Below are 9,518 nucleotides of genomic sequence, written 5' to 3' on the forward strand. Positions count from 1 at the left end.
TCCCATCAGCATCGCAAGCACTGACTTAACTTTCCTTCAGCCATCGGTCTTCTCATCGACCTACGACTCGCACACAAGTTAGACTCCTTGGTCCGTGTTTCAAGACGGGTCGGAAGGAACTCGCCTACTCTCCGCTCACCAAGGAGACCCACAAAGAGGCTCCCAGCACCAGAAGCTGGGCCGACTCATTGCTGGGAATCCCTTGAAGCCGAAGCAACAAGAGCACTGGGTCCTTTGACACTGTTTCAGCTGCGTTTAGATTACAAATCCACCCGCGACTAAACGGTTTGCGCAAGGTAGGTGCCCAACTTAACAAGATAAAAGCCGAGGCTAGCCTCAGCGATCACCTCTGCACTTGCTCCCTGCAACGATGATCCTAAAGATAGCTCTAGCTTCAAATGTCCATCTGTTTTAAACCCCTGGAGGATTTCACGCACTGTTTAATTCTCTCTTCAGAGTTCTTTTCAACTTTTCCTTGCAGTACTTGTCTTATATTGGTCTCACATTCGTATTTAGCCTTAGATGGAGTTTACCACGTTATTCGCGCGGATTTCTCACGAACCACGAATCTAGAGAGACATCGGAATGCCGAGCGTTCATCCAACCTACGGGCCTGACATCCTCTCGAGGCAATTTGGCAACATACATGAGGACTTTAGACTGGACAAATGACGGTATTGTGAGGCTCCCAAACGCTCCATCGGGCAAAAGTGCTTCCTGAAGGAATCAAATGATCCTTAGTGCTGGGCTTATACCTCTTCGCTCATCAATACAAGGGTACTCCTAGTTAGTTTCTTGTTCTCCACTGACTGATATGCTTAAGTCAAGCGGGTCGTCTCGCCTGACTTGAGGCCGGGGTGTTTTTATATAAACTGACAGGGTCATTTGTTTTTCAAAACAATCATCCAAAGTCACCTGGTAACCAATATCCCTCTAGTGCCAGCAAGCCCCTTGGAGTCAACAGTTCAACAACAAATAAACCAATTTTCCACTACCAAAGTCATAGTAGTCCATTCCTGTGACGAAGGCTGTCAGTCAAAGTGTTTTAGTTGAAAAGAATTTGGATTCGACCTCATTGTTGGCCTTCTTCTGTTAACAACACAGTATGAGGACCCGCCACTAGGTACAACCCACATAATCTAATTGTCCAGCACCAATGGGTGTAACCCGTACCTATGTAATCGACAAATGGCATCTCCATGTGACAGTACTCCTTTGAGAGATCACTTGCACTATGTTTACCACGGATTTCCTAACACAAAGTCACAAGAGGACAATTGAGACCAGCATAACGAGACAAAAACATCTCACCGAATCCTCTCAACATCAACAGTTGATACAAAACTTGACGAGAACGCTTACATTCTCTATATGCTGTAATAAACAACAAAGAGTAGCAAGGAGCCTCGCAGTGATGGTAAACATTACCTTATAATAGGACGTAGTCCCAAGCTCAGTCCAGACGTAGTCCAAGCTCAAAGGCTGGACATGCAATTTGCGTTCAAAATATAGACGTTCCATGTGTCCTGCAGTTCGCATGGAATCACACGTCTAGCTGCGTTCGTCTTCGTAATTTGAGCCAAGTGATCCATCCTCCAGGGTTATTCTAATGACTTTTTCAAAGTCTTCCTCAAACCAGGCCAATACAAGTTCACCCTTGCACACATCAAGTCAAGCTATATTGGGGCACGCTCACCTACACTCCCGTTAGTCTCGCGGAGAGGAATCCATGATCCTGGACTCATAGAGCCACTTTAGTCCCCAAATGACTATTTTTAACTACGAATTCACAAGTAGAAAATATACATCAAGAGTTCAAGAGCGTGTTTGCTTATTGCTTCCAAAATCGATGCTACATTAGTGCAATCGCAGTGCAAGACTTTGGCTCACCTGAGGACTCACGTGCCTCTCTTTTGACCAAGCCAATCCCTTGGTCTTGCACCACTTGGGCCCTCATGTTTTGGAGAGAGTTAGTCCCGGTTAACAAAACACTGGTGCTGGTTTATCAACTACAACCTTTTTCTTCCTCTAAGATACTATATTTGATATTGAATGAATTTGGCCAAAATAAACAAATCCAAATAGTTCTCTACAGCTGTGATTGCTCAGAGAGCCCCCACTACAGAGCAAGATATAATCTCTTGTTGCTGCATAGGCAAACCCTCCATTCTTGTAATGGATACAGACACCAAGACCTCAAGACACGAAACCCGTTATATCTCGTGGCCCCCCACACACAAATAGTCGTAGTTTGAAAATACACTAAAATAATTGTTTGTTAAAATAAGGCAGACTTCTCCGATAGTAATATTAGACTTTATACCCTAACCCTCGTGTAATTCTCTCAACATCGGAGAGACCCCTCTACAGAGCCAGCTCAGGTAGTCCTCACAGTCAATAGTTTCGCCATTTTCCATTACCCACACTTACTGCCTCAAAGCACCCAGGTCCTCAAAACTCCATTGAACACCCCCTGTGTTCAACGAACGGCCCCCATGACTGATGCTGCACAAGGGTACTCCTCCACATGCGGAAAACCTACTTGTGCACCTCAAACACCAAACACGGGAACGTGTATCAATAACAACGATTAGACAAAACAAATGACCACAGGGGCCAAGAGTCTCCCTCTCGTTTATCAAACGCTAATGATCCTTCCGCAGGTTCACCTACGGAAACCTTGTTACTTTTACTTCCTCTAAAGGATCAAGTTTGAACAACTTTCAACCCCACCACTAGAGGCCCGGAGGCTGCCCTGGCGAGTCATCCGAAGTTCTCACTAAATCATTCAATCGGTAGTAGCGACGGGCGGTGTGTACAAAGGGCAGGGACGTAGTCGACGCAAGCTAATGACTTGCGCCAACTAGGGACTCCTGGTTCATGGGGATCCTTGCAGTCCCCAATCCCAACCACGGAAGAGGTTCAGCGGTTACCCAGTCCTCTCGGACAGGGAGGAGGCGCTGATTCTTCCAGTGTAGCGCGTGTGCGGCCCAGGACATCTAAGGGCATCACAGACCTGTTATTGCTAACTCTCATATGGCTAGACGCCACTTGTCCCTCTAAGAAGAGCGATCCACCACTAGGATTCATCGTCTATTTAGATGGATATAGTCTCTTTCGTTATTGTAATTAACCAGACAATTCGCTCCACCAACTTAGAACGGCCATGCACCACCACCCACTGAAATAAGAAAGAGCTCTCAATCTGTCAATCCTTCCAGTGTCTGGGCCTGGTGAGGTTTCCCGTGTTGAGTCAAATTAAGCCGCAGGCTCCACTCCTGGTGGTGCCCTTCCGTCAATTCCTTTAAGTTTCAGCTTTGCAACCATACTTCCCCTGGAACCCACACACTTTGGTGTCCCGGAAGCTGCCCACTGATTCATTCAAGGCACGTCCGCGGATCTCTGGTTGGCATAGTTTATGGTTAGAACTAGGGCGGTATCTGATCACCTTCGAACCTCTAAGTGTCATTCTTGATTAATGAAAACATTCTTGGCAAATGCTTTCGCAGTTGTTCGTCTTGCGACGGTTCAAGAATTTCACCTCTAGCGTCGCAGTACGAATGGCCCCGTCTGTCTCTGTTAACCATTACCTCAAGTCCAGAAAACCAACATAATAAGACCAAGGTCCTATTCCATCATTCCATGCTGTGATATTCAGGCGCGGTGCACCTGCTTTAAGCACTCTAATTTGTTCAATGTAAACGTATCAGCCACCCAGGACACTCGGTTAAGAGCACCCCGAACGATCCAATGAGTTGTCCGATCGAGGCAGTGACCACCTTGAGGCGTTACCACCCGACCAAGACCCATATCCAACTACGAGCTTTTTAACCGCAGCAACTTTAATATACGCTATTGGAGCTGGAGTTACCGCGGCTGCTGGCACCAGACTTGCCCTCCAATGGATCCTCGTTGAAGGATTTAAAGTATACTCAGTCCAATCACAGGGACTCGGATGAGTCCTGCATCGTTATTTTTTGTCACGACTTCCCTGTGCTGGGAGTGGGTCATGTATATTTGGGACACTATGTTGGGGCGCCCACCCACCCAGAATCCCGGGCAAGTGACCCAAAAATTTAAAAAATGTATGAAAAATTCAAATTTATTCCGAATTTGGGGCTAAGCTTAGGCAACGAAAATGTACTATTTGAAAGATAAAAATGGCTTAAAACGAGTGTTTTGCCTGTTATTTTAATCAAATTTATGGTCCTATGTCAATTTTAAATTCTTGTTCAACCTTATTAAGTTTAGAGGCTGTGTGCCGTGGTTACCTCTTTTTTAAATTCTTAATCATCATGCCTAAGACTCTATAGGCAGGCATGCCTTTCCAAAAACTAAATGTCAGAAAGTGTTTCTCCGATTCTAAATGTCAGAAAAGCCTGAATGATAGAAATCACCTGGTTCAGAATTGGGGTCTCAGTCTACCAGCCTATCTCAACTGGCAGTCAGTCGACCAACTATCTGGGCTTTATTTGTCAAGGCCTGAATGCTAAGCGATGGACCTGAGCTAGATTGGGACCCCATGTGAAAGTGGAAAACAAAAAAAAAATATGTTGCTTGGCAATAGCCCTACTGAGCCCTACTTAGCCCTACTGAGTTCTTTTTCTGGTTCTGCGTGTCGAACAGGGAATTTTCACACATATCTTTAAAAAAATAGTGAGAACCTAAAAAAGAACAGGGTCTCACTACTTTTTTAAAGATATGTCTCAATTCCCTTTACGCCACGCAGGGTCTCACTACTTTTTTTAAGATATGTCTCAATTACCTGTTCGACACGCATTGGATCTTTCAAAGTACCTTTTCTCGTTCTAATATATTTTCTAAAATTATAGCTCCTTTGGATGATTCCTTACATAGGTATCTACTATATTCCAGAAGCACAAGGCGAGAAAAAAAAAGAGAATTTTTTTATTGTGTAGATATAGTTGGTAGGTGTGTATAGCATGGCTTGGTTACCGCTAGGGCAACAGTCTAGCCGTTGACGGTTTTAGGTATCCGTGAAAAAGTTCTAAGGCTAAAGTAGACGTTGGGACACATTTTTTAAGGTGCCCACCTCACTTGCCCAGAGTCTCAGGCAAGTGACCCTAAATTTAAAAAAGTGGAAATTGGCTCAGATTTTCTAAACTGAGCTGAGACAATGAATAGATACGATTGGGAAAGTAAACGTATAGGCCACCCAGGACACTCGGTTAAGAGCACCCCGGTGTAGAGCATGGCTTGTTTACCGCTAGGGCAACAGTCTAACCGTTGACGGTTTTAGGTATCCGTGAATAAGTTCTAAGGTGAGAGTGGAAGTTGGGACAAATTTTTGAAGGTGCCCACCTTACTTTCCCAGAGTGTCAGGTAAGTGACCATAAATTTGAAAAAGTGGAAATTGGCTCAGATTTTCTCAACTGAGCTGAGACAATGATTAAATACTCTTGGGAAATCCACCGGAGACGCTGCGCATCTGAGGACAAGTGCTAAATTGAGGAAGAGCTCTGCGACCGGCGGTCCGGTATCAGCACAATGCTAAAGCGCCTCCCATTTTAAGGGCTAGTTGCTTCGGCAGGTGAGTTGTTACACACACCTAAGCGGTTTCCGACCTCCATGGCCACCGTCCTGATGTCTGGAGCAACCAACTCCTTTCCGTGGGATCGGGAATATGCATTGGTTTGGGCGCTTTAACCGGACATTTGGTTCATCCCACAGCGCCACTTCTGCTTACCAAAAGTGGCCCACTGGGCACCCGCATAAGTCGCAAAAAAAGACCAAAATTACTGCCTGGGCTTAGCAAACACATAGAGACAGAAAATGGAATAGCTTTTATTCCCGTTCACTGCCCGTGTCAAGAGATTCAACGAGTATTCTTGACACTCTTGCCGAGTCATCCCAATTTCTGCTACCAATACAATGGGTTTAGAATGACCCCCCTTCATTTTTGAGTACTTTATACTCCACCCATTTTACTCTCGATACACAGGATTCCCTTACGACCAACACTTAAAAATCATTCAAGTGAATTTGGGGGAATCGCCCGCTGCCAAGACAAATCTCCCGGTCGTAGTCTGAGTATCAGCAAATTGCAGTGTAAATTACTGCTCTATCGTGCACAACACCCCGGCCTGGACTCATGTCGTCTACAAGTGATTTTGGCAGTCGACCTTATGGAATATTTTATTTATTTGACGGTCAAGCTGCCCTGTCGCCGTCTCCTGAGGGCGAGCAACTGCCGAACCTTGGCTCTGAAGCACTAGCACCCATTGCTAAAAGCTAAAAGACCAAGTTACGTTTAGCCACCAGTGAGTCCGAACGCACGGTACCGTTGTGAACTCCAGCACAGATTTTACCTTCAGAGGCTTTCAGGTATAATCACACGGACGTAGCCTCGCACCATTGGCCGTTCGACCAAGTGCAAAACCAAATGTCCAAACCTGCGGTTCCTCACGTACTTTGCAGGATTACTTTAGCAACGGCTTTGAACGTCCTACATTTGGTGTAGGTGAACAATCCTACACTTGGCGAATACTGCTTCGCAATGATAGGAAGAGCCGACATCGAAGGATCAAAAAGCGACGTCGCTATGAACGCTTGGCCGCCGGAATCACGCGTCTAGCTGCGTTCGCCTTCGTAATGTGAGCCAAGTGATCCATCCTCCAGGGTCATTCTAATGAATGTTTCAAATTCTCCCTCAAACAAGTCCAATACACTTGCACCCTTGTATACCTCCCGCCAAGGTATATTGGGGCAAGCTCACCTTCACTCCCTTTAGTGTCGCAGAATGGAATCCATGATCCTGTAATCATAGAGCCACTCTAGACCCCAAATGACTATATTTAACTACGAATTCACACGTAGAAAATATACATCGAGAGTTCAAGAGCATGTTGGCTTATTGCTTCCAAAATCGATGCTACATTAGTTAACTCGTACGGCACGACGGTGTCTAAAATAATGTAACAAGCAATTCAAATTTTAAACCAAAACTCAACTCGTTGTGCAACAATTTGTACCGCCTGACTTTGCTTTCTATAGTAAATGTCCACCAACCCCGGGTGATGTTTCCTCTCATACACCCGTTTACTTCCTAGCATTTCCCATCGATGCTAAGGAATGAATATGGCAAAATTTCACACATACAGCTATTTATAACCAGCTATGCATGCTCATCTCCTCAGAGAGCCCCCACTACAGAGCAAGATATAATCTCTTGTTGCTGCCAGAGCAAGCCCTCCATCCTTGTAATGGATACAAACACCAAGACCTCGAGACAAGACCCAGTTATCATCTCGTGGCCCCCCCACACACAAATAGGCTGCTGGGGCAACAACGATCACCTCAGTGCTGCTTCATCTAATCATGACGTCATAGGGAGTCCATTGAGACTGTCTACCTTAACAGGCTTTGCATGCTCTACTCCTCTGAGAGCCCCAACTACAGAGCCAGCTCAGCTAGTCCTCACAGTCAATAGTCTCACCATTTTTCCATTAGTAACAAACCAAACTTTGAGGCAATCATCCCCACAATTACTGCCTCAAAGCCCCCATTTCCTCAAGACTCCGTTGAACACTCCCTTTGTTCAACGAATTGCCCCCCTGACCGATGCTGCACACGGGTAATCCTCCACATGTGGATAACCCACTTGTGCACCTCAAACACCAAACGCGGGACTATGTATAAAAAACCACGATTAGACATTCTAATGACCACAGCGGCCAAGAGTCTCCCTCTATTTTATAAAACGATAATGATCCTTCAGCAGTTTCACCTAAGGAAACCTGTTTACTACTTTTACTTCCTCTCAAGGATAAAGTTTTAACAACTTTCACCCCCACCACGAGCGGCCCGGAGGCTGCCCTGGCGAGTCGTCCAAAGTTCTCACTAAATCATTCAATTGGTAGTAGCGACGGGCGGTGTGTACAAAGGGCAGTGACGTAATCAACGCAAGCTAATGACGTGTGCTTGCTAGGGAGTCCTGATTCATGGGGGTCCTTGCAGTCCCCAATCCCAACCACGGAAGAGTTTCAGCGGTTACCCAGTCCTCTCGGACCGGGAGAACGCACTGATTCTTCCAGTGTAGCGTGCGTTCGGCCCAGGACATCTAAGGACATCACAGACCTGTTATTGCTCACTCTCATAAGGATAGACGCCACTTGTCCCTCTAAGAAGAGCTATCCACCAATAGTATCATTCGTATTTTTAGCAGGATATATTCTCTTTCTTTATCTGAAATAACAATAACCAGAACTCCACCACCTACGCACGGCCATTCAACACCAACAACTGACAAACGACAGAGATCTACCAATGTCACAAAGTCCCGGTACAGGGCTAGGGGAGGTTTCACGGGGGGAGTCAAATTAAGCCGCAGGCTCCACTCCTGGTGGTGCCCTTCCGTCAATTCCTTTAAGTTTCAGCTTTGCAACCATACTTCCCCCGGAACCCAAACACTTTGGTTTCCCGGAAGCTGCCCGCGGAGTCATTCAAGTAATGTCCGCAGATCGCTGGTTGGCATCGTTTATGGTTAGAACTAGGGCGGTATCTGTTCGCCTTCGAACCTCTAACTGTCGTTCTTGAATAATTAAATTAATCTTGACAAATACTTTCTTAATGTTTCGTCGAGAGACGGTCTAAGACATTTATCTCGCGAATCTCAGTAAATATCACCCTCTTTGTCTCATGGAACCCGGACCTCCATTACAGACATCCAACATAAGACCGAGGTCCTCTAACATCATTCCATGCTGTGATATTCAGGCGCGGTGCACCTGCTTTAAGCACTCTAATTTGTTCAAAGTAAACGTATCGGCCACCCAGGACACTCGGTTAAGAGCACCCCTGTGTAGAGCATGGCTTGGTTACCACTAGGCCGTTATCCGTTCGACTAATACCCAATCACTGCAGTTAGATATTCATGAATACAGCAGTTTAAATTTATATCTATTTATTACGAATTTAGACTGATAAATACTATATACTCTCGAGAATATTTCAGTATTCCCACGACATTAAATTTGCAAAAAAACCTCAATTCAATAAAAAAAACAAAATAAGAAAGATTTAAACGTAACTCAGTCCCATCTGTGAGAGTCAGTCGCTGGGAACAGTATTAAAGAAATCTACGGGGTTAACAGAAACCGTCTCTTACCCAAAGAACTCTATGATAAGGGCAAACATAATAATCATCAGAATAGTAATAGCTTGTCAGATAAACACGAGAGTTGTCACAACCAGACCTAGACCAAAATCAAAATTCGAGATTAATACAAGGAGCAACTTTCATTTTCGCTCTTGTTGCTGGAGGTCCAGCGGCTGCTGGCACCAGACTTGCCCTCCAATGGATCCTCGTTAAAGGATTTAAAGTGTACTCATTCCAATCACAGGGCCTCGGATGAGTCCTGCATCGTTATTTTTCGTCACTACTTCCCTGTGCTGGGAGTGGGTACTTTATATTTGGGACAATATTTTGGGGTTCCCACCCACCCAGAATCTCGGGCAAGTGACCCAAAAATTTAAAAAATGTATGAAAAATTCAAATT

At 45.3% G+C, this 9,518-nt stretch overlaps 4 pseudogenes; all 4 read right to left on the minus strand.

Annotated features, from left to right (window-relative positions):
* LOC148942976 (large subunit ribosomal RNA) overlaps positions 1-855 on the minus strand; it is a 3,665-nt pseudogene extending 2,810 nt beyond the window's left edge.
* Positions 856-1,447: 592 nt separating this feature from the next.
* On the minus strand, positions 1,448-1,603 carry LOC148942977 (5.8S ribosomal RNA; annotated as a pseudogene).
* Positions 1,604-2,646: 1,043 nt separating this feature from the next.
* Positions 2,647-4,105, minus strand: LOC148942978 (small subunit ribosomal RNA; annotated as a pseudogene).
* A 3,619-nt stretch (positions 4,106-7,724) lies between these two features.
* Positions 7,725-9,518, minus strand: LOC148942979 (small subunit ribosomal RNA; annotated as a pseudogene).

The sequence above is a fragment of the Artemia sp. Qi Xiang Cuo genome, chromosome 16 (assembly GCF_049724085.1).
Source record: "Artemia sp. Qi Xiang Cuo chromosome 16, ASM4972408v1, whole genome shotgun sequence".
Lineage (NCBI taxonomy): Eukaryota > Metazoa > Arthropoda > Branchiopoda > Anostraca > Artemiidae > Artemia > Artemia sp. Qi Xiang Cuo.